Source organism: Mirounga leonina, unplaced genomic scaffold (genome assembly GCF_011800145.1).
Source record: "Mirounga leonina isolate KUSES-001 unplaced genomic scaffold, KU_Mleo_1.0 Mir_150, whole genome shotgun sequence".
NCBI classification, from domain to species: Eukaryota; Metazoa; Chordata; class Mammalia; order Carnivora; family Phocidae; genus Mirounga; species Mirounga leonina.
In genome coordinates this window covers 7595602-7618339 of record NW_023270374.1, presented here as the reverse complement: position 1 = coordinate 7618339, position 22738 = coordinate 7595602, and positions in this window count along the sequence as shown.

Genomic DNA, 22738 nt, shown 5'->3' with positions numbered 1-22738 from the left:
CTCCAACTAAAGCCTTTCTCAGCTGCTCAGCCTGTGCTCAGAACGGCCCAGAGGCCAGGGATTTAATGCTGCCAGGAGTCAGCCACCACCCACAAGGGTCAGGAGTTGGTGGCTAAATCCTGCACCGTCTGCTTCCCAGTGAGACAATCCTAAGGTGCATCCTACCTGGCTCCACAGGTAATCCCAGCAGAATGGAGTCCCAGGTGCCCACGCTCGTGACCACCCACGAACCCACCCACCATCGGCCTCCCCCTTCCTGTCTCCCTTTCCCCACTCCTTTCCTTGTGCTTCTGGAATAATCTGGCAAATACGCTGCCTGTACCCAGGTCACTGCTGGGGGTCTGCTTTGGTATAGAATAGCATTCCAGGCCTTCTCCAGGCCTCCAGGCTCACGCCCGGTCTGGGTCACATGGACCACAAACATTTGTATCAGGCAGTAGTGATTTGGAGCGAAGAGAACATTCTCTGTGGCCCCTGCCCCCCTTTCCCCTAGCTCTCATTGTAAGGGGAAAGACAAAGAAAGCAGAATCTAGGAGAAGAAGATGTGGGAGAAGGGGCAAGGGGGGGGAGAGATAGGCCATGTGGTGGGGTACCATTTCCTGGGGGATCCATAGGAGGATGTCCCCCTGGGGATGAGCCGCTGGGTCCTGGCTCCGGGGCACCCTGGCTGGCTTCTCCAAAAAACCCCTCCGTCCTTGCTCGCACTCGGTATCCCAGCTCCTTGCCCGCCCTGCCCGCACCCTGGAAAGCTGAGCCTGGGGGATCGCGTTGCCTGGGCATCTAGTTCTCTTGCCTTTAGGTCCAGCCTGCAGGACACTCAGGCAGGAGATTGGCAGGTGGGGGGTGGGGGGACATGCAGGGTATTTATCCCAACCCTCCACTCCTTCCTCGGTTGCCACAACCTGGCAGGGGCTCTTTCTCCCCCAGCCTTTGGGTGGAGCAGATAACATCTCCCACTGCTGCTGGGGTGCCTCAAGGCCTTATGCTGGTTCCCTTCACGCTGCCCAGCTGGCTGTAAGCAGCCCCTCTATTCAGAAAATGTCCTTCATAATCCCCACTGAGTTGCGGCGCCTGTCACATGGCCCTGAGCCACACAGATCTGGACGACCTCTGGCTCCAGCGAAGTGGCAAATGTTCAGTATCTAACTCAGAGGACCTTGGTTCGACTCACCACTTACTTCCAAGTTCTTGGCTTCTCTCAGCTTTCATTTCCACATCTGGAAAATGGGTATGATCATAGCAGTGCTAACTGCCTCGGTATTCTCAGTGTGGCAGATGACAGACCCACGGGGGAGAAGAAGAGAGAATTATGAAAAGGCACTGGGGACCCTGACAAGAAGGAGGAACTAGATGCAGGCACGTGTCGCTGGTTCTTTTTGTCTCTCTGCCTCCACATGTCTCTCCTGCTTCCCCTTCCATGACCCCTCGCATGGAGCCAAATACAGTTCACGAGTTCATATATTCTAAATAAATATAGGTTGTGCTCCGCCAAAATGGGCTCACACTTGCATAGTGCACTGCAACCTGCTTTTATTCGCTTACCAGCAGGAAGCACAGCACCACATTCGCCAGCCCCCAGCCTTCCTCCAGGCGCTGGACCGGGATTTCCTTCATGGACCTGTCCCCTAGCCTAGCATGTGAGCATGTTTTCGTGGCATCTCTCACTGGTGTCCGGAACACGTGTCCCTTCCCCAGAGCCTTCTCCCAGGATCCCTTTTAAAGCGGGGGACGGACTTATTCTCCATCTCAATCCCCCCCCCCCCCCGCCCCTGATCTGGCTTTCATTCGAAGCCCACCACAGCCCCAGTGCGGTGGCAGATACGGCATCCTCTCTCTCTCCCGTCCTGCTTTGACTTCTCCAAGCTTTCTGAACATCTCCCCCTCGGGGATGAACCCATCTTCCTTCCGGCCTGTGTTCCTTGGCAGCTGTGGCTTTTAAAACGCAGTTGATTCTCGCACTGAAGATGGGCACAAAGCTGCTCTTCTCTCCTTCTCCGAAGGCCAGCTCTGCTTCTTAAGTTCAAACAACAGCGATTCGATTGAACACACACATCCACTTCTCTCCTGAGGCCTTCAAGAGAGGAAGAGGACACCGCAGAACTTTCTAAAACATGGCACAAAGTAAAAATTTTGAATATCATGTCAGCCGCAGTCCCTGGGGACCCAGATGGCAGCACTCAAACTGGGCAATTTGTGGGGAGTTTGATAAAGACACCACTGATACAGATGTGGGATTCATGCGGAAGGCTGGGGCCGACAACGTCAAGGGACCATTCCCAAGGGTGAGGGACTGATTACTGGAACCCAGAGAGAATGACAGTGTGGAGGGCGGACAGGAGCTGGGGTCTTAAGGGGACAGATGCACCCAAGCTTGGGGACCCAGAAAGGAAGCTGGGGGCCAGGGACGGGGAGGTAGTGCAAATACCCATACGTCACTTTCCACTTGCCCTCCAGATAGCCTCCCCTTGGATGCACCCACCTGGAAGCTAGATGTCATGGCTGCCATTGATGCAAGCTGTGTCCAGCATCCCAGGACACAAGTCACAGTAGACAGGGATCAGAGAGGGCTGGGAGGGAGCAGGAGGGGAGAGCGATGGAAGGTGATTTTCCACAATTGCTTTGAAAGTATGCAATCCGATTAGAAATTATGAATTTAGTGAACGGAAACTAGGGAGTGATTATTTGCACAACTAAATGATTTTTTTTTTTTTTTTTGGCTTTCAAACATTTTCAACTAGTTGCCTTTAAATAACAAACTTCCCCCTGCAATTAAAATATGGTTCCACTTATGGAAAATTCAGCTTACTCAGAGCTCTTCAGGACCCCAGACATTCAGATAAACACTAGTATGGCGAAAACTTGGGTTGGCTTTAAGTTAAGGACACTTCCTGCAAACGTCCCCTCCAGCAACCTCCTTAATTGCATCCAAGTTGGGGAGAGCAGACAGTTTCCAAGAAGGGCATGCTGAAAGGGGGAGCAGGCTCTGGAAGGCCACAGAATGCCAACCATCCATTCTACACAGACACAAATTAACCTGCAAAGTCACCCCACTGTGAGGGCTTGAGCCCTGATGGAAACCACCAGCCTATTCTCCCCGATAGCTCTCACAGATATTCCAGGGAACCTTCCACACTGAACTGTGATCTTTAAGCACCCAGTCAGCAGCTTCTTTCCCAAAGATGTTCTCTCTTGATGCTCCTATCAGGAACACCTGGGTCTGCCACATGCACCCCCTGCCTTGGGTGACCTGGCAGCTGGCAAGTTTCTTCCAAGGAAAGTCTTTCTAAGGGGATTTTTCTTTGTTCTCAGAGTCCCAGATATGAGCCATCACTGCAAAGTTGTGCTCCACTGATAATAATTGAGTGTGGGACACCCATAGGGATAGACTCCTCATCCATCTGAGGGTTCTGCTCCAGTCCAAGGCCCAAGACGCCTGCAGAGCCCGGGCCAGCACAAGTGTGGCTGAGCTCAGCATCCCAAACCCGCCCCAGGACAGCACGTCCCCCAGCACTGTGCCGGACATGATCTCAAGGGCAGAAGTCAAGAAACAGACTGCCTGCAAGACTGCTTTAAACACATCATGCTCAGAACCTCTCCTTCTAGTTCAATCTCTTCCCAACTTGTGCTAATGGAGAATGATGGCTTCGTCAACTTGGAAAATGGACCAAAAAGCACCAGCCTGAACCAACAAGGACAAACTGCCACCGAGGTCAGAAGACACTGCGTGTTTAAAAAGCTGTTTTGAACAACTGACCTTTTCAGGCAAATCCCAGCAAAATCTCTCCCTCTACGCACCATCTCTGAGACAGCAGGTCGGGGGGTGGGGTGGGAGGGTGTGTGGGGCTCGGCGGCTTACTGCGAGCCTGCTCAGCAACACCTCCTGCGCCCTCTTGAGACGCCCATTGTTCCCTGACGTGGTGGCCATGGACCGGCTGGTCCGTTATGTCATATTTCCTCAATGGAGGACATTGTCTCCTGCTACCAGCCCCACAGCTCTTGTCTTCACAATGCGCTGCCCGCCGCCCCCCCCAGCCCGGCTCCGTGGGCAGCCTAATGTGATCCTGGCAGGGCTCAAAGGAGGCCTTCACTCCCTCCCAACACGTGCAAGAGTCCCACTGGCAGGACCGAGGAGGGGAGATCTCTGTCCCCAAGCTGGGGCCGGAATTTGGCCAACTGGAACGAGGGCAGATTCCATCCCACCCTCCCGCTCCGGTCGTGCCTGATTTTCTTCTGGCCCCATCACACCCCCACCCACTGTTCCTGAGATAGCAGGCTTCCAGATGGACCCCACCTCCTGGCCAACCGGCCCTCAAGCGGCCACCTCCCACACCACATAGGGCCGGCCTGCATGACGGGCTGAGGAAATGCCAGCGTGGGACGAGGCCAGAGGAGGCATGGAGGCTTCCACCTTGCTCTCCCTGGGGTCACTCCCTCTGCGGACAGCCAGCTGCCAGGTTGTGAGGACACTCCGGCGGCCCTGTGGAGAGGTCCACAGGGTGGAGAATTGAGGCCTCCCGTTAATGGCAGGCAGGAAGTTGCCATCCATGGGAGCGAGCCATTTTGGAAGCTGATGCTCTGGCTCCAGTCAAGCCTTTGGAGGAGTGTGGACCTGGTGCATCTTTTTTTGTTTTGTTTTGTTTTTAATTTTAAGGTTTTTAATTTATTTGAGAAAGAGAGAGAGAACATGAGCAGGGGGGGGCAGAGGGAGAAGCAGCCTCCCCGCTGAGCAGGGAGCCCAATGCGGGGCTCGAGCCCAGGACCCTGGGACCATGACCGGAGCCACAGACGCTTAACCGACTGAGCCACCTAGGTGCCCCGACCCAGTGCTTCTTGATGTCAACCTCATGAAAGACCCGGAGCCAGGCCTGCCCTGTGAAGCCCACCTGAACTCTGGACCCACAGAAACTGAGAGACATTAAATGATTATTGTTGTTTCAGGCCACTCTGCTTTGTTACACAGGGTGATTTCTTTCACAGCACTGGCTGGGTTAACACTCTGGGTGATAAAGTCCAAAGAGGTCAGCCTCTGGAGGCTCGGAGCAGAGTGAAGATGGGCGGAGAACGGACCTGGAGGAGCAAACTAATTCAGCACACTTGGTTTCCTGATCCCTTACCACGGGCCTCTTATTTGAAACAAAAGGAAGGAGGTGTTAAAAATGGAACGAAGAGGGCACCTGGGTGGCTCAGTTGGTTAAGTGACTGCCTTCGGCTCAGGTCATGATGCTGGAGTCCTGGGATCGAGTCCCGCATCAGGCTCCCTGCTCGGTGGGGAGTCTGCTTCTCCTCTGACCCTCCTCCCTCTCATTCTCTCAATAAATAAATAAAAATCTTTAAAAAATAAAATGGAACGAAGTTGTCCAATGAGCTCCAACCAGCACTGAGCATGTAGGACCATCCCCTCTGTGAGCTGGACGCTACCCTCCCCACAGTGTTTCAAATCATGTCCTTATAAAAAATGACACCCACCATTGACTACAAAAACCCTGAGCTCCTTTTCGTATAAACTACTGCCCAACCAGTCCCCCGCAACCAGTTCTGTGTTTGGACAAAGAATTTCTCTTTAAAATCTAGCTTTCTGGGGCGCCTGGGTGGCTCAGTCGTCAAGCGTCTGCCTTCGGCTCAGGTCACGATCCAGGGGTCCTGGGCTCAAGCTCTGCATCAGGCTCCCTGCTCAGTGGGAAGCCTGCTTCTCCCTCTCCCACTCCCCCTGCTTGTGTTCCCTCTCTCGCTGTGTCTCTCTCTGTCAAATAAATAAAATCTTTAAAAAATAAAATAATAATAATAATAATAAAATCTAGCTTTCTCTCTCATGAGCTTCATCTCAACTTTATTCTAAAGTTCCAATCTATCAAAGTAACTTCCATCTCAATGCAGCTGTCACTGTCACTCTTCCCTCCCACACTGGGTCACCTGCACATTTGGTGCCATAGTTCCTTGCTATCTGCATCCGGAAAGTTGATTGAGGGGCGCCTGGGTGGCTCAGTCGGTTAAGCATCTGACTCTTGATTTCGGCTCGGGTCATGATCTTGGGGTCGTGAGATTGAGCCCCACATCGGGGTCTGCGCTCCTTGGGGAGTCTACTTGGGCTTCCCTCTCTCCCTCTCCCTGAGGCCCCCCCCAAAAACAAAGTTGACTGGAAAGAGTGACCCGAACAGAGCTAACCCCAGAGCCCTTTGGCTCTCCCCTGTGGACTCCACCACTGCCCAGGTAACAGAGACCCCTTGATGATACACACTTTGTACAGAGTTGTACAGAGTTGTGCAACCTGCCATAACAATCTCATTATGAATGGGTTTGCCCAGCCTTTATTAAAATGGGTTTACTCCCTCCACCCACCAGCACTGTCTACAGAGGAAGTTATCTTGGCTTGTGTATTAGTTTCTTTCAGTTGCTATAACAAATTACTACAAACTGGGTGGCCTGATACAATAGAAATCCATTCTATCACAGTTCTGGAGGCCAGGCGTCTGAAATCCAAGTGTCTGCAGCGCTATGCTCCCTCTGGAGGCTCTAGCAGGGAATCTGGTCCTGCCTCTTCCATGTCCTGGGGGCCACTGATATCGCTGGCTTCTGTCAGCAGTTCCAGTTTTCAAGTCCAGCGCCTTCCAGTCTTCCTCTGCTCTGTCTTCACCTCACTTTCTCCTCTGCTGAGCATCTTATAAAGATACTTGCAATGGCATTCAGGGCCCACCCAGATAATCCAGGATAATCTACCTATGTCAAGATCTTTAGTCACATTATCCGAGACCCTTTTTCCCTAAGACATGTGCAGGATCCAAAGATTAGGCCCTGATATCTGGGGGGGGTCATTATTCAGCCCCCCACAGCTTGGCACGCTCACCCCCTCTGCCAAGCTTTCCCACAGGGGTACGGCGTCCTTTTCTAACGGTTACAGATAAACTATGTCATGCTCTGTTCTAGCATCTTCCAAAAGTCAACATAGACATCACCCGTCCCTACTTTTTGGAATCTACTTGAGACCTGGACTTCCCCAGGTCATATCAATCTAGACATAAAAATGGGGTCACAATAAGCAAAAACAGCATTTCTCAAATTTTCCATGACTGCTGGTTCTCCAGCCTCCTAGAAATGTCAGGAACCTCAGGTTGTCTGGCTGGCTCAGTTGGCGGAGCATGCAACTCTTGATCTCAGGGTTGTGAGTTCAAGAGATTACTTGAAAATTTAAAAAAATCTTTAGAAATGTCAGGAACCCCTAGAATGTATCTCTTAAGAGGAGGCAGCCTAGAAATTGAGGTCACAGTTTCTCAACTCAGACTGCCTGGGTTTGAATCCTGGCACTGTCACAATGGCCAACTGTATTTTCCAAAGGTGACCACAAAAATATCTCCCATCCTTCACATTCTTCTGCATCAAGCAGCAAAGTCTATTTCTCCACCCCCTTGAATCTGGGTTAGTCTCTAAGTGCTTTCTCCAATAGAACACGATGTACCTGACACAGCCATGTCTATAGAAGATGCTGCATATGACACTGTGCCATTTCCAGGCAAAGCTTCTAACTGGACTCACATTTTCCTATTCCTGCCTGTTAGAATGTTCATTCTTGGGATGCTGCTCTCTGAAGCCAGCCAGCATGCTGTGAGGAAGCCCTCATCACACAGAGAGACCACTTAAAGATCTCTGGCTGATACCCCAGCTGAGCTTCCAGTGTGGGAGTGAGCCATCGTGGGTGTCCAGCCCAGTGGAGCCTTCAGAGGCCTCCAGGCCCACCAACATCTGACTGCAACCACACGGACCCTAAATGAAAACAACCCAGCTGAGCTCAGTCGATCCACAGAACAATGAACGATAATAGGTTGCTGTCTTAAGCCATTGAGCTTTGAGGTGGTTTATTATATAGCAATAGACACTCAGATGAGCCACTTAGAAACTACGTAACCTGAAGCAAGTGATGGGTGATAGTTAAGAAGCAGACCCAGCAACAAAGACTTGGTGTGTGTCGTTTATCTGGGTGGTGGTTGCAGGAACTATAGGTGGGAGAGTGGAGGAGTGAGAACAGAAAGGAGGAGGCAGGAAATATAAGAACACTTACGAGCAGGTCACCACAATGATCAGTCTTTCTGGGGACCCTCTGAGAGAGTCCAAAACTCATCTCACAATTATCTCATCAAGAAAACCATGCAGCCACTGTGGAAAATAGTTATGAAGTTTCCTCAAGAACTTAAAAATAAAATTACCATATGATCCAGCAATCACACTTCTAGGCATCTATCCAAAATAATTGAAAACGGGATCTCAAAGAGATAGTTGCACACCCATGTTCACTGCAGCATTATTGCACAAGAGATAAGAACCAAGTGTCCATCAGTGGATGAATGGATAAATAAGATATGGATTATACTTACAATGGAATATTTTTCAGCCTAAAAAATAAGGACATTCTGTCCCAGGTTACAACCCAGATGCACATTGAGGACATCATGTTAAGTGAAATAAGCCCATCACAGAAGGATAGATACTGTCTGATTCCACTTAGATGCTCTATGTAAAGTAGTCAAATTCATAGAAACAGAAAGTAGAATGGTGGTTATCAGGGGTTGGCGGAGGGGAAGGGGAGAGGAGAATTGTTCAATGGAAACAGGGTTTCAGTTTTACAAGATGAAAAGTTCTCGAGATCTGTTGCACAAGGTACATATAGTTAATACTACATACTGTAAATTTAAAAATAGGTAAGATGGTAAATCCTACATAATGAGTTTTTTGACCCAATTAAAAAAAAATTGTCTTATCAAGGAGCAAACAAGTTGGGGTATTTGCCATCAATTCCCTGGTTGAGGGTTGCTCTTGGGGTATTAACTCCCCACACTCCAAAGACCAGAGAACATCCCTGAAAAGAGATGCAGGAAGCCATCAGCACAAATGGGGACCTTCTGGGGTGACCTCCAGGTGACTGAGAACATTGGGTGGGGCGCTGACAGGATCTGCCACATCACCTACGTTGGAGTCTCGCTTTCCTTGTCTATAAAACAGAAATGAGAAATACCCACCTGGACAGACGGTTGTCAAAGTTATTTTGGGTGACATATGCTCCCTGAATGCCCCGCCCTGTGGGCTCCCCACCCCCAGTCTGAATCAGGAGTACATGTAGTCTCCAGTTGTGACACCCTCATGGCCACACACCGTGCCTTCACCCTCACTTTTATTTTTCCAAATCAGTAAAATATTGCCCAGCTCCAAACTTTTGGAACCAGCCTCTGAGTTTTGCAAAGATCGGGGCAGTGGCTCTGGGCTCTCCAACCACCCCTCCCCGCACCCACACACACACACAGACGTCTTCACTGGGCTAAGTTCTCTCCTTCTCGGCTTACAAACGTCGTCCTGGCCTAGTGAAGGGGACACACAGGCAACCCTCGCTCCCGGCGAGAGCATGACATCACCTTCCCCAGCAGAGAAGACTCAGCTCTTCCTTATTTTGTTTCCTGCTCCAAGCACAGCTTTAAAAGCCCTTTCTGGAGGCTGCCAAAAATAATAGCAGTGATTACAGCCATTTGTAGGGCTTAGGGAGTAGGTATTTTCTTCTTTCTGCTTTTTGTGTTTTCCACAATAGGCACATTCTATTTTTTTGTTGACAGAAAAACACATTAGTGTTTTTTTTTTTAAGATTTTATTTATTTATTTATTTGACAGAGAGAGACACAGCGAGAGAGGAAACACAAGCAGAGGGAGTGGGAGTGGGAGAGGGAGAAGCAGGCTTCCCGCTGAGCAGGGAGCCCGATGCGGGGCTCGATCCCAGGACCCTGGGATCATGACCTGAGCCGAAGGCAGACGCTTAAGGACTGAGCCACCCAGGCGCCCCCACATTAGTGTTTTTTAAGCAAGCAATTTAAAAGCCGGTGCAGTAGCCTTTGGGAGGTTTCATAGCCTCCACTCATTCTAGGCGTCAGCTTTCCACACATCACTCTCTCCAATTTTTTCCCTCTCTTCCTTGAATCCTTTGCTCTCATCCTTTGAAAATCTCAGCTAAATCGCAGTTGCTCATGCAAACCACACCAGCCTCCCTAGATGCTTTTTGATTTTCCTTCTCACTGGGAATATTTATTAACCAAATTTGTTTTAAAATCTCCCCAACCAAGAAATTGACCTCATCTTCCTGATAGGATGAACCAAGAAGAACACAACACGGGGGATGCCTGGGTGGCTCAGTTGGTTAAGCGTCTGCCTTCGGCTCAGGTCATGATCCCAAGGTCCTGGGATCAAGCCCTGCATCGGGCTCCCTGCTTGGCAGGAAGCCTGCTTCTCCCTCTCCCACTCCCCCTGCTTGTGTTCCCTCTCTCGCTGTGTCTCTCTCTGTCAAATAAATAAATAAAGTCTTTAAAAAGAAGAAGAAGAAAGAAGAAAGAAGAAGAAGAAGGAAGAAGAAGAAGAAGAAGAACACAACACCCCTGTCTCATATTCTTGCTGAAATGCACAACCGGAGCAGACTCACAGGCAAATGTCAGACAGACCCAAAGTGAGGGGCGTTCTCCAGAGTCACTCTTCAGAAACACAAAGGAAGTCTGAGGACCAGTTCCAGTGTGGAGGAGAGAGTGGACAGTGAATTGCAATATGGGAGTAGGGATATTGTTTAGCTATAAAGGACATTATCGGGACCCTTGGTCAAATCCGTGCCTGAATAAGGTTTATAGATAATTGTATGGAATTGATATGCTTCCTGAGTTGGGTAATTACACTGTGGTTACATAAGAGAATGTCCTTTATATTTTTAGGATTTATACAATTGGAGCTTTGAGGGGTAAAGGGCATCATGTCTGCAAGTTTTTCTCATATGATTCAGAAAAAAAAAAATTACACACACACACACACACTGTGTCTGGGTGAAGAGTAAAAAAATTCTTTGTTCTATTCTTGCAGTTTTCCTCGAAGCCTGAAACAATGTGAAAAATGAAAGAAATTGAAAGATTGAAACAATCCCGCAAACCTCGGCACCAGGGGCATTTCGCACCCAGGGACTGTCCTCTCTTCACATGTGCGGTGAACTCCATGACAAAGACATCGCTGTCCTGTCTGGGGGCTCGTCCTTCTCTCACCCACTACTCCAATTCCTCGCTGACCCTTCAGAGTTTCCACCTGGGACTAAGAATCCCTTTCCCTAGTGAAGACAAAAGGGCCTTTCCCATCCAGCTCTAAAGCAGGAATCCCATGCTGCGGATCCCCTTAGTTGAAACAGTGCTTCTCAACCCTGGGAGACGTTTAAAACTCCAAAGCTTGGAAAACTCCCTAGATCAAAATCTCTGAGGGTGGGACCCAAGCACCAGGGCCTTTTAAAGCTCTCCAGGTGATTCTATTGAGCAGGCAAGACTTGAAAAATTTGACGCTGTCTCCCGCCCAGAAAGACCTGAAAAATGTCATGTCTGGGCAACATTCCAGACCAATCAAACAAGAAGCTCTAAGGTTAGGACCCAAGCAACAGATTTTTTTTTTTTTTAATTCCCCAGGAAATTATACCTCCCTGATGCTGATTTTTAAAAACAAACAAACAGGGGCACCTGGGTGGCTCAGCCCATTAAGCATCCGACTCTTGATCTCACCAGGGTTGTGAGTGCAAGCCCCACGTTGGGCTCCACACTGGGTGTGGAGCCTAGTTAAAAAAAGTAATAATAAAGTGCACCCCGATGTTTATAGCAGCAATGTCCACAATAGCCAAACTGTGGAAAGAGCCAAGATGTCCATCGACAGATGAATAGATAAAGAAGATGTGGTATATATATACAATGGAATATTATGCAGCCATCAAAAGGAATGAGAGCTTGCCATTTGCAACGACGTGGATGGAACTGGAGGGTGTTGTGCTGAGTGAAATAAGTCAATCAGAGAAAGACATGTATCATATGACCTCACTGATATGAGGAATTTGTAATCTCAGGAAACAAACTGAGGGTTGCTGGAGTGGGGGGTGGGGTGGGAGGGATGGGGTGGCTGGGTGATAGACACTGGGGAGGGTATGTGCTATGGTGAGCGCTGTGAATTGTGCAAGACTGTTGAATCACACATCTGTACCTCTGAAACAAATAATGCAATATATGTTAAGAAAAAAAAAAAAGATAGCAGGAGGGGAAGAATGAAGGGGGGGAATCGGAGGGGGAGACGAACCGTGAGAGACGATGGACTCTGAAAAACAAACTGAGGGTTCCAGAGGGGAGGGGGGGTGGGGGGAAGGGTTAGCCTGATGATGCGTATTAAAGAGGGCACGTTCTGGGCGCCTGGGTGGCTCAGTTGGTTAAGCGACTGCCTTCGGCTCAGGTCATGATCCTGGAGTCCCTGGATCGAGTCCCACATCGGGCTCCCTGCTCGGCAGGGAGTCTGCTTCTCCCTCTGACCCTCCCGACCCTCCCCCCTCTCATGTGCTCTCTCTCTCAGTCTCTCTCTCTCAAATAAGAGATAAGTATTTCTTTTATAAGAGGGCACGTTCTGCATGGAGCACTGGGTGTTATGCACAAACAATGAATCATGGAACACTACATCAAAAACTAATGATGTAATGTATGGTGATTAACATAACAATAAAAAATTTTAAAATAATAATAAACAAAATAAAAACAAACAAAAAGAAACAATCAAACACAAATCAAAAAATTAAAAAAGGGAGGGGGCGGAGCAAGATGGCGGAGGAGTAGGAGACCTGGATTTCGTCTCCTCTCAGGAATTCAGCTGGATAGGGATCAAACCATTCTGAACACCTACAAACCCAACAGGAGATCGAAGAAAAGAAGAGCAACAACTCTCTCATCAGAAAAGCGACCACTTTCTGGAAGGTAGGACGTGCGGAGAAGTGAATCCGAGGCGATATTCGGGAGGATAGACGGCGGGGGAGGGGCCTCCGTCGGCCGCTTCTGGCAAGTGATAGAGCCGCGGAGCACAAAATCAAAACTTTTAAAAGTCTGCTCCGCCGAGGGACGTCACTCTGGTGGCTAAGCGGGGGGTGGAACCCTCCGGGACAGTGGGGTCTCAGGACCCTCGGGGTCACAGAAAGACCGGGGGTGCCTGAGTGTGGCAGAGCTCCCAAGTATCGGAGCAGGGAAGCCGGCTGCAGGGGCGGAGCCCAGGCGCGGGCTCTCAGCTCGGGGTTGCCAGAAACCGTGATCCGCGGCCCAGTCGGGCCCCTGCTCCTCCAGCAGGGACCCAACAAGCGGCAGATCCGGGGAGACTCACCTTCCTCCCCCGGGAGGAGCCGCGCGGGAGTGCACCGCAGGGATCTGCTGGGTTTGGAGACTCCACCCGGGGTCGGGTGCCAGAGGTGGAGGCGGGCGGTTGCAGGCCGGGCGAGCGCGGAGTGCGGCCGGAGAACGGGGAGACGGGAGTGACTGACGGCTGTTCTCTGGGGTCGCACTGAGGAGCGGGGCCCGAGTTCTCGGCTCCTCCGGGGCGGAGATTGGGAGGCCGCCATTTTCACGCTCCGCCTCCAAAGCTGTACGGAAAGCTTGCAGGGAACAAAAGCTCCAGAGAGCAAACCCAGCAGATTACTTAGCCGGGAGGGGGCAAGGGCGGGGCTATTCCGCCTCCGGCAGAGACATTTGGAAACCACGGCAACAGGCCCCTCCCCAGAAGATCAGCGAGAACAGCCAGCCAAGACCAAGTTTACCGATCAATGAGAACGGCAGAACTCCAGCGCTAAGGGACTACTGCACATAGAATTCACGGCTTTTTTACCATGATTCCTTAGTCTTTTAAAGTTAATTTTTTTTTTAACTGTCTTTTTGTCTTTTTATTTCTTTTTGAATTTTTCTTTTTCCCTTTTTCAACCAACATCTTATCAATCCCTTTTTTTAAAAAAAAAACATTTTTATTTTTCATTTTTAGAGTCATATTCTATCCCTTCATAGTAGTTACCCATATTTTTGGCTTATATATATAAGTTGTTCTCTCTTTAAAATTTTGAGATAGTTTCTTCTAACAGATTAAAATATACCCTAAATCTCTAGTATATGGTGTTCTCTATTCCCCTGCCTGATCACATCCTCTCCCTGTTTTTTTCTTTTTCTTTTTTCTTTTTTTAAATCCTCTTTCTTTTTTCAAACAACTTCTTATCAATTCCTTTTATAAAATTTTTTATAATTTCCATTTTTACAGTCATTTTCCATCCCTTCATCATATCAACCCTTATTTTTGTACATATATAAGTTTTTCTTTCTTTAAAATTTTGAGAGACACTTTCTTCTAAAAGACCAAAACACACCCCAAATCTAGTGTGTGGCACTGATCTATATACCATATAGATCATATGTGATCACATTCTGGTTTTTCTTTTGTTGTGGTTGTTTTGTTTTGTTTGTTGTTGTTTTTATCTTTATCTTTTTCTTTTTTTTTTTTTTCTTTTTCTTTTTTCTCTCTTTCCCCTTCTTATCCCACTGCTTCAGGTCTTTTCTGATTTGTTTAGAGTATATTTTCTGGGGACGTGGTTACTCTGCTAGCATTTTGTTCTCTCATTAATCTATTCTCCTCTTCACAAAATGACGAGACGGAAAAAATCACCTCAACAAAAAGAACAAGAGGCAGTGCCGACTGCCAGGGACCTACTCAATACGGACATTAGTACGATGTCAGATCTAGAGTTCAGAATCATCACTTTAAAGATACTAGCTGGGCTTGAAAAAAATATGGAAGTTATTAGAGAAACTCTTTCTGGAGAAGTAAAAGAGCTAAAATCCAACCAAGTAGAAATCAAAAAGGCTATTAATGAGGTGCAATCAAAAATGGGGGCGCTAACTGCTAGAATAAATGAGGCAGAAGAGAGAATCAGTAATATAGAAGATGAAATGCTGGAAAATAAAGAAGCTGAGAAAAAGAGAGATAAACAACTACTGGATCATGAGGGCAGAATTCGAGAGATAAGTGATACCATAAGACGAAACAACATTAGAATAATTGGGATCCCAGAAGAAGAAGAAAGAGAGAGGTGGGCAGAAGGTATAATGGAGCAAATTATAGCAGAGAACTTCCCTAATTTGGGGAAAGAAACAGGCATGAAAATCCAGGAAGCACAGAGAACCCCTCTCAAAATCAATAAAAATAGGTCAACTCCCCGACATCTAATAGTAAAACTTACGAGTCTCATAGACAAAGAGAAAATCCTGAAAGCAGCTCGGGAGAAGAGATATGTAACCTACAATGGTAGAAACATTAGATTGGCAACAGACCTATCCACAGAGACCTGGCAGGCCAGAAAGGACTGGCAGGATATATTCAGAGCACTAAATGAGAAAAATATGCAGCCAAGAATACTCTATCCAGCTAGGCTGTCATTGAAAATTGAAGGAGAGATAAAAAGCTTCCAGGACAAACAAAAACTAAAGGAATTTGCAAACACAAAACCAGCCCTACAGGAAATCTTGAAAGGGGTCCTCTAAGCAAAGAGAGACCCTAAAAGCAACATAGACCAGAAAGGAACACAGACAATATACGGTAACAGTCACCTTACAGGCAATACAATGGCACTAAATTCCTATCTTTCAATAGTTACCTTGAATGTAAATGGGCTAAATGCCCCAATCAAAAGACACAGGCTAACAGACTGGATTAAAAAACAAGATCCATCGATATGCTGTCTGCAAGAGACTCATTTTAGACTCAAAGACACCCCCAGATTGAAAGTGAGGGGGTGGAAAACCATTTACCATGCTAATGGACACCAAAAGAAAGCTGGGGTGGCAATCCTTATATCAGACAAATTAGATTTTAAACCAAAGACTGTAATAAGAGATGAGGAAGGACACTATATCATACTTAAAGGATCTATCCAACAAGAAGATCTAACAATTGTAAATATCTATGCCCCTAACATGGGAGCAGCCAATTATATAAGGCAATTAATAACAAAAGCAAAGAAACACATCAACAACAATACAATAATAGTGGGGGACTTTAACATCCCCCTCACTGAAATGGACAGATCATCTAAGCAAAAGATCAACAAGGAAATAAAGACTTTAAATGACACACTGGACCAAATGGACTTCACAGACATATTCAGAACATTCCACCCCAAAGCAACGGAATACACATTCTTCTCTACTGCCCATGGAACATTCTCCAGAATCGACCACATCCTAGGTCATAAATCAGGTCTCAACCGGTACCAAAAGATTGGGATCATTCCCTGCCTATTTTCAGACCACAATGCTTTGAAACTAGAACTCAATCCCAAGAGGAAAGTCGGAAAGAACTCAAATACATGGAGGCTAAAGAGCATCCTACTGAAGAATGAATGGGTCAACCAGGAAATTAAAGAAGAATTAAAAAAATACATGGAAACCAATGAAAATGAAAACACAACTGTTCAAAATCTTTGGGATGCAGCAAAGGCAGTCCTAAGAGGAAAGTATATGGCAATACAAGCCTTTCTCAAGAAACAAGAAAGGTCTCAAGTACACAACCTAACCCTACACCTAAAGGAGCTGGAGAAAGAACAGCAAATAAAGCCTAAACCCAGCAGGAGAAGAGAAATCATAAAGATCAGAGCAGAAATCAATGAAATAGAAACTAAAAGAACAGTAGAACAGATCAACGAAACTAGGAGCTGGTTCTTTGAAAGAATTAACAAGATTGATAAACCCCTGGCCAGACTTATCAAAAAGAGAAGAGAAATGACCCAAATCAACAAAATCATGAATGAAAGAGGAGAGATCACAACCAACACCAAAGAAATACAAACAATTATAAGAACATATTATGAGCAACTCTATGCCAGCAAATTAGATAACCCGGAAGAGATGGATGCATTCCTAGAGATGTATCAACTACCAAAACTGAACCAGGATGAAATAGAAAACCTGAACAGACCTATAACCACTAAGGAAATTGAAGCAGTCATCAAAAATCTCCCAAAAAACAAAAGCCCAGGGCCAGATGGCTTCCCAGGGGAATTCTACCAAACATTTCAAGAAGAATTAATACCTATTCTTCTGAAACTGTTCCAAAAAATCGAAACGGAAGGAAAACTTCCAAACTCATTTTATGAGGCCAGCATTACCTTGATCCCCAAACCAGACAAAGACCCCATCAAAAAGGAGAATTACAGACCAATATCCCTGATGAACATGGATGCAAAAATTCTCACCAAAATACTAGCCAATAGGATCCAACAGTACATTAAAAGGATTATTCACCATGACCAAGTGGGATTTATCCCTGGGCTGCAAGGTTGGTTCAACATCCGCAAATCAATCAATGTGATACAGTACATTAACAAAGGAAAGAACAAGAATCATATGATCCTCTCAATAGATGCAGAAAAAGCTTTTGACAAAGTACAGCATCCTTTCTTGATCAAAACTCTTCAGAGTATAGGGATAGAGGGTACATACCTCAATATCATAAAAGCCATCTATGAAAAACCTACAGCAAATATTATTCTCAATGGGGAAAAACTGAGAGCTTTCCCCCTCAGGTCAGGAACGCGGCAGGGATGTCCACTATCACCACTGCTATTCAACATAGTATTGGAAGTCCTAGCCACAGCAATCAGACAGCAAAAAGAAATCAAAGGCATCCAAATTGGCAAAGAAGAAGTCAAACTCTCACTCTTTGCAGATGATATGATACTTTATGTGGAAAACCCAAAAGACTCCACCCCAAAACTGCTAGAACTCATACAGGAATTCAGTAAAGTGGCAGGATATAAAATCAATGCACAGAAGTCAGTGGCATTCCTATACACCAACAACAAGACAGAAGAAAGAGAAATTAAGGAGTCGATCCCATTTACAATTGCACCCAAAACCATAAGATACCTAGGAATAAATCTAACCAAAGAGACAAAGGATCTGTACTCAGAAAACTATAAAATACTCATGAAAGAAATTGAGGAAGACACAAAGAAATGGAAAAACGTTCCATGCTCATGGATTGGAAGAACAAATATTGTGAAGATGTCAATGCTACCTAGAGCAATCTACACATTCAATGCAATCCCCATCAAAATACCATCCACTTTTTTCAAAGAAATGGAACAAATAATCCTAAAATTTGTATGGAACCAGAAAAGACCCCGCATAGCCAGAGGAATATTGAAAAAGAAAAGCAAAGCCGGTGGCATCACAATTCCGGACTTCAAGCTCTATTACAAAGCTGTCATCATCAAGACAGCATGGTACTGGCACAAAAACAGACACATAGATCAATGGAACAGAATAGAGAGCCCAGAAATGGACCCTCAACTCTATGGTCAACTAATCTTCGACAAAGCAGGAAAGAATGTCCAATGGCAAAAAGACAGTCTCTTCAACAAATGGTGTTGGGAAAATTGGATAGACACATGCAGAAGAATGAAACTGGACCACTTCCTTACACCACACACAAAAATAGACTCCAAATGGTTGAAAGACCTCAATGTGAGACAGGAGTCCATCAAAATCCTAAAGGAGAACACAGGCAACAACCTCTTTGACCTCAGCCGAAGCAACTTCTTCCTAGAAACATCGCCAAAGGCAAGGGAAGCAAGGGCAAAAATGAACTATTGGGACTTCATCAAGATAAAAAGCTTTTGCAAAGCAAAGGAAACAGTTAACAAAACCAAAAGACAACCGACAGAATGGGAGAAGATATTTGCAAATGACATATCAGATAAAGGGCTAGTATCCAAAATCTATAAAGAACTCATCAAACTCAACACCCAAAGAACAAAGAATCCAATTAAGAAATGGGCAGAAGACATGAACAGACATTTTTCCAAAGAAGACATCCAAATGGCCAACAGACACATGAAAAAGTGCTCAATATCGCTCGGCATCAGGGAAATCCAAATCAAAACCTCAATGAGATATCACCTCACACCAGTCAGAATGGCTAAAATTAACAAGTCAGGAAACGACAGATGTTGGCGGGGATGTGGAGAAAGGGGAACCCTCCTACACTGTTGGTGGGAATGCAAACTGGTGCAGCCACTCTGGAAAACTGTATGGAGGTTCCTCAAAAAGTTGAAAATAGAGCTACCACATGATCCAGCAATTGCACTACTGGGTATTTACCCCAAAGATACAAAAGTAGGGATCCGAAGGGGTACGTGCACCCCGATGTTTATAGCAGCAATGTCCACAATAGCCAAACTGTGGAAAGAGCCAAGATGTCCATCGACAGATGAATGGATAAAGAAGATGTGGTATATATATACAATGGAATATTATGCAGCCATCAAAAGGAATGAAATCTTGCCATTTGCAACGACGTGGATGGAACTGGAGGGTATTATGTTGAGTGAAATAAGTCAAACAGAGAAAGACATGTATCATATGATCTCACTGATATGAGGAATTCTTAATCGCAGGAAACAAACTGAGTGTTGTTGGAGTGGGGGGTGGGGTGGGAGGGATGGGGGGACTGGGTGATAGACACTGGGGAGTGTATGTGCTCTGGTAAGCGCTGTGAATTGTGCAAGACTGTTGAATCTCAGATCTGTACCTCTGAAACAAATAATGCAATATATATTAAGAAAAAAAAAAAAAGAAGAAGAAGAAGAAGGTAGCGGGAGGGGAAGAATGAAGTGGGGGAAATCGGAGGGGTAGACGAACCATGAGAGACGATGGACTCTGAAAAACAAACAGGGTTCTAGAGGGGAGGGGGGTGGGAGGATGGGTTAGCCTGGTGGTGGGTATTTAGGAGGGCACATTCTGCATGGAGCACTGGGTGTTGTGCACAAACAATGAATCATGGAACACTTCATCTAAAACTAATGTTGTAATGTAAGGGGATTAACATAAGAATAAAAAAATTAAAAAAAAAAAAATAAAAAAAATAAAATAAATAAAAAAAAAATTTAAAAAGGTAATCAACTGGAAACAGACAATTCCAAGAGTGTTTTCGAACCAGTGATTTAGAACAGTGATTCGCAAACATCATCTGGCATGTGAATCCCTGGTAAAGCTTGATAAAACACAGTTTACTGGGTGCCACCCCAGAGTTTCTGATTCGGTAGGCCTGGGATGGGACCCAAAGAGAGGACTTTTTACAAGGCTCTGGCTAGGGGATGTCATGCGGGACCTCAGGACCACACTTTGAGAACAATTGACTGGACCACACTTTGAGAATAATTGACTGAGACAATCTTGCTAGTTAAGTGTGGCAATGGGACCAGCAACATCAGTCTCACCCGCGACCATGCTAGAAATGCAGACTCTCAGTACCCCCAGACCTCCTGAGCCAGAATCTGCATATTAACAAGATTTCCAGGGTATCTGTGTCCACGGGAAAATTTGAGGAACACTGCTTTAAAGGAAATCCACACCATCTCACGCACATCATGTGTGTTAGAGCCTCAAGCGCTGAGGACTCTGGATGAGATGGGTGCAGGTGGGGAGAACCCCCAGTAATATGACCAAAAAAAACCCTCTAGTCAAAGCAGTGACAGGTGGAAGCAGCCAATCCACTGGACCCACAATGGGAGTTCCAGCTGGTCCATGTTTGTCCGGCCCTGGTCATGGTCAGGACACTGATGGGGAGGGAGAGAGCAGAAGCTTTGCAGGGGTTAACTATCCAGAGAGCACAGGTGGGAGTAAAGACCCTTCCCCCTTGCAAGACAGCTCAGCCCCCTGGCATGCTCCTTGATTTTGACCTCTGGATGATGAAGTTGACATAGCAGCCTAACTCCTAGGTGACTCCCAGCTAATACATTTGCTTGATGTTTTTGACCTTGGATTGTGTCCTTACCCTGATTTAGCCCCCATAGAGAGTTTCTTAGCAGGAAGACCACCAGCTCAGAGCGAGGTGGTCTGTCACTGCCCCATCACTACCAGAAGGGGTACCTTCCTTTGAGCACTTACTATATGCTGGTGCTGCCCTGAGGACTGTCCTTCACTCACTCCTCACCGTAATCTTGAGGTTGGTGTCCTTATGCCCCAATTTACAGATGAAGAAACCGAGGCACAAAGAGATGAACTCACATGCCCTCGAACATAAAAGCTATTAAGTGGCAAGGCCAGAACTGACTCCTAAATCTCTCTGGCTCCACAGTCTTACACTAAACCAACCTGAAGTGGAATCGTCATCAGGGATATTGGTGAAGAGGGGACTTACCGGATGCTTCTCTGTTTTTGCATTTCCTCTCTTGCTTTTCCTTTGCCAAAGTGATGGAAACAAAAATGATTCCAAAACTGGGCTCCCTGATACAGTGACCACTGGACACATGTGACTATTTAAATTTCAATTAACTAAAATTAAATAAAATTTAAAATTCAGTTTCTCAGTCCTACTAGCCATATTTCAAGTGCTCAATGGTTACACATGGCTAGTAGCTACTGCCATTAGCTCAGATCGTAGAACAAATTACCCAAAGTTGTACTGGACAGCACTATTCCCAAAAATGTTACATACCCTTCACTACCCAAGGTCACTCTCCATTCAAAGTTAACTTTTTTTAAATTTTTTTATTTTATTTTTTTAAAAGATTTTATTTATTTATTTGAGAGAGAGAGAATGAGAGAGAGCGAGTACATGAGAGGGGGGAGGGTCAGAGGGAGAAGCAGACTCCCTGCCGAGCTGGGAGCCCGATGCGGGACTCGATCCAGGGACTCCAGGATCATGACCTGAGCCGAAGGCAGTCGCTTAACCAACTGAGCCACCCAGGCGCCCCAAAGTTAACTTTTTTTTAAATAAAACTTCAAATCCACAAAATTTACTTCTACACTGTTCTCATATGTCACAGGGAAACCAAAATGTTCATCAGGAAGAGCATCAGGTTTTAGAAGGGAGGCACCTACTGGCAGCACGTGGGATCACAACCTAGCACAATCAGACCCTGGAAACCGGCCAGAGGCTAGAGTCCAGTAGCCATCAGCCGGATACAAGTGGATGGATCCACAAATGAGAGTGAAACTCCACGCCAGGAAAGGATCAAAGATGAAGTGCTGGGAAGAGAAACTGAGTCAGAAGATGCATCTACCACCAGACTAAAATCCCCAGTATTATATCCCTTATGGCTGACACCAAGGACATACATAATAAATGTCAGTTACTTAAATGATTGATTGATCGATTGATTCTGAAGATTCCAAAACTGCACTGCTGAGCATTTTATCCACAACATTTTTTTCCCCCAGTTGGACACATCTCTTACATTATGAAGTCAACACAGAAATAGGATTTACTGGGGGTGCCTGGGGGGCTCAGTTGGTTGCGCAACCAACTCTTGATTTTGGCTCAGATCATGATCTCAGGGTCGTGGGACTGAGCTCGTGTGGGGCTCCATTCTGGGTGTGGAGCCTGCTTGAGATTCTCACTCCTTCTCCCTCTGTTCCCCAGCCCCCCTCACATTCTCTGTTTAGGCAATTTCTTCTCTCTCTAAAAGAAGAGAGAAGGAAAGGAAAGGAAGAAAGGAAGGAAGGAAGAAGAAAGAAAGAAAGAAAGAAAGAAAGAAAGAAAGAAAGAAAGAAAGAAAGAAAGAAAGAAAAGAAAGAAAGAGAGAGAGAGAGAGAGAGAAAGAAAGAAAGAAAGAAAGAAAGAAAGGAAAGAAAGAGAGAGAGAGAGAGAGAGAGAGAGAGAGAAAGAAAGAAAGAAAGAAAGAAAGAAAGAAAGAAAGAAAGAAGAAAGAAAGAAAGAAAGGAAAGAAAGAAAGAAAGAAAGAAAGAAAGGAAAGGAAGGAAGGAAGGAAGGAAGGAAGGAAGGAAGGAAGGAAGGAAGGAAGGAAGGAAGGAAAGAAAGAAAGAAAGAAAGAAAGAAAGAAAGAAAGAAAGAAAGAAAGAAGAAAGAAGAAAGAAAGAAAGAAAGAAAGAAAGAAAGAAAGAAAGAAAGAAAG